Source organism: Triticum aestivum, chromosome 7A, assembly GCF_018294505.1.
Source record: "Triticum aestivum cultivar Chinese Spring chromosome 7A, IWGSC CS RefSeq v2.1, whole genome shotgun sequence".
Taxonomy (NCBI): domain Eukaryota; kingdom Viridiplantae; phylum Streptophyta; class Magnoliopsida; order Poales; family Poaceae; genus Triticum; species Triticum aestivum.
The window spans coordinates 169931951-169935266 of record NC_057812.1 but is presented as its reverse complement, the minus strand read 5'-3'; positions in this window follow the sequence as shown (position 1 = coordinate 169935266).

Here is a 3316-nt window from a genome sequence, read left to right as displayed (position 1 = left end):
CAATCTCTAATTGTCATTGCAAACATGTTTATTCATAATAGGCTGAATCAGGAACGATGAACTAATCATATTTACAAAAACAAGAGAGGTCGAGTTCATACCAGTTTTTCTCATCTCAATAAGTTCATCATATAATCATCATTATTGCCTTTCACTTGCACGACCGAATAGTGTGGATAATAATAATAGTGCACGTGCATTGGACTAAGCTGGAATCTGCAAGCATTCAATTCAAGAGAGAAGACAAGGTAATTTGGGCTCTTTGTTAGATCAACAATAATTCATATGAGAGCCACTCATCATTTTAATCATGGTCTTATCCTCTCGACCCCCAAAGAAAAGAAATAAAACTATTTACACGGGAAAGCTCCCAACAAGCAAAAGAAGAACGAAAAATCTTTTTGGGTTTTTTTTAATTACTACTACAGGCAAGAAAGTAAACTAGCTAAAAGCTACAACTAATTTTTTTGGTTTTTCTTAAGGTTTATCAAACACACAAGAAGAAAGCATAAAAAGGGAAATAAACTAGCATGGATATTACAATGAAAAAGTATGAGCACCGACAACTAGCATGAGTGTGTGAATAGGAATGTAATGTCGGTGAGAAATACGTACTCCCCCAAGCTTAGGCTTTTGGCCTAAGTTGGTCTACTACCACGGCTGGCCTGGCGGATATCCAAAGTTGTAGTTGGGGTCGTACTGAGATGCAGCGGCAATTGCCTGATGAGCTGCAGCTTGGAGGCGAGCTGTCTCCGCCCTACTCTCGTACTCGGTCGCCTCCTCCCTGGTTATAAAATATCGCCCCTTTGCCTGAAAGTCAAAGAAAGTAGGAGCAGGGAGGGCGATGTGATAGGTGCGTCGTCTGTCAAAGATTAGTCAGTACTGGAGGAACTGATCGTTCCTCTCAACAAACTGATGATGAACCATAGCATCATAATCTAAATAAGGAGGCAACTCAATATCATCTCCACATATGGGTATCTCAAGAAAGTTAGCTATACGAGTTGCATAAATTCCACCAAAGTAATCTCCATGAATATGATTATTATGCAACCTACATGCAACAATAGCCCCCAAGTTGTATTGTTTATCTCCTAAAACAGCGCTCCTGAGAACGCTAAGATCAGGTACACACATGTGACATGCTTCATGTTTACCATTTATGAATCTACCTATGAAGAGAGCAAAATAATGTATAGCAGGAAAATGAATGCTCCCTATGGTGGCTTGTGTGACATCTCTAGATTCCCCCACTATACTACTAGCAAGAAAATCTCTAAATTCAGATTTGCGAGGTTCACTAACATCACCCCACTGAGGGCGTTTACAAGCAGTGTTAAAATCTTCTAAGTCCATGGTATAAGATTTATCATAAAGATCAAACAGGACAGTTTGAGAATTGCGTGATGATGAGAATTTAAACCTTCTCACAAATGAATCAGTTAAATAGAGGTATTGATGGCACTTATCTGCCTCGAAGCTCTCCAGATCAGCATTACACACATATGCATCAAATTCCTCTTTAATTCCTGCTTGGATCATGAAGTCCTTTGACGGCCATTCACAAGGCCGCACTTGAGCGTCTCTTGGTGGTTCCTCGTCCGCATCGCGTATTGCGGGCCTGGGTCCTTGCTTCCTTGAAGAACCACCTTGGTACATTTTCCTAACCATATTTCTTCCTCTGAAAAATTTCTGAAATTTTTAGTAACTTCAAAATAAAACTGAACCAAACTCAACAATATTGATAGAAACTACTCCTACAAGTGAGGCAATATCATGCATCAAAACTACTTTTGACCACATAAATTTGACATGCAAGCTCAAGAATAGGATCACCTAAGCAGCAAAAATTTGCAGTGAATAAAGCACTAGAACAAAAACTAATTGGACCATTGGAGGAGTCACATACCAAAGAACAATCCCCCAAAGCAGTTTCGTGAATGGAGCTTTGAGCTAGGAGATCGAAAATGGCAGCAAGATGAGCTTGAACTCGGGTTTTGAGCTGGCTAGTGATTTTTTTGGGAGGAAGGAGTGTGTGGTAGCTGGAATAAGTGGAGGGGAGTCACCATGGGCCCATGGGGCAGCAGGCGCGCCCTGGACCCTCGTGGCCAGGTGCTTGCTCCCCCTGTTGTGTTCTCAGTGCCATATATTCTCAAATATTCTAAAAATCATATTTAATTTTCAGGGCATTTGGAGAACTTTTATTTTCGGGGTATCTTTATTGCATGGATAATTCAGAAAACAGATAGAAAATACTATTTTTGCTTTATTTAATATAAATAACAGAAAGTAAAAAGAGGGTACAAAGAGTTGTGTTTTCTAAATTCATCCATCTCATGCTCATCAAAAGGAATCCACTAACAAGGTTGATCAGGTCTTGTTAACAAACTCATACCGAATAACATGGAACCGGGGAATTTTCGAATAACACTAGGTTACCTCAACGAGGATATGCACATCCCCAACAATAAGAATATCATATTTCTTCTTGACAGTAGGAAGAGGAAATTCAAAACCTCCAATAGTAATTGCTGAAATTTTTCCAATAGAATTGATACTTTGGACTTGAGGTTTTATCCTCGGGAAGTGTACTGTATGCTCATTACCATTAACTTGAAAAGTGGCATTGCCTTTGGTGCAGTCAATAACAGCCCCTGTAGTATTCAAAAAGGGTCTACCAAGAATAATAGACATACTATCGTCCTCGGGAATATCAAGAATAACAAAGTCCGTTAAAATAGTAACGTTTGCAACCACAACAGGCACATCCTCACAAATACCGACAGGTATAGCAGTTGATTTGTCAGCCATTTGCAAAGATATTTCAGTAGGTGTCAACTTATTCAAATCAAGTCTACGATATAAAGAGACAGGCATAACATTAACACCGGCTCCAAGATCACATAAAGCAGTTTTAACATAGTTTCTTTTAATGGAGCATGGTATAGTTGGTACTCCTGGATCTCCAAGTTTCTTTGGTATTCCACCCTTAAAAGTATAATTAGCAAGCATGGTGGAAATTTCAGCTTCCGGAATCTTTCTTTTATTAGTAACAATTTCCTTCATATATTTAGCATAAGGATTCATTTTAAGTATATCGGTCAAATGCATACGCAAAAAGATAGGTCTAATCATTTCAGCAAAACGCTCAAAATCCTCATCATCCTTTTTTCTTGGATGGTTTAGGAGGAAAAGGCATGGGTTTATGAACCCATGGTTCTCTTTCTTTACCATGCTTCCTAGCAACAAAGTCTCTCTTATCATAACGTTGATTCTTTGATTGTGAGTTATCAAGATCAACAACAGGTTCAATCTC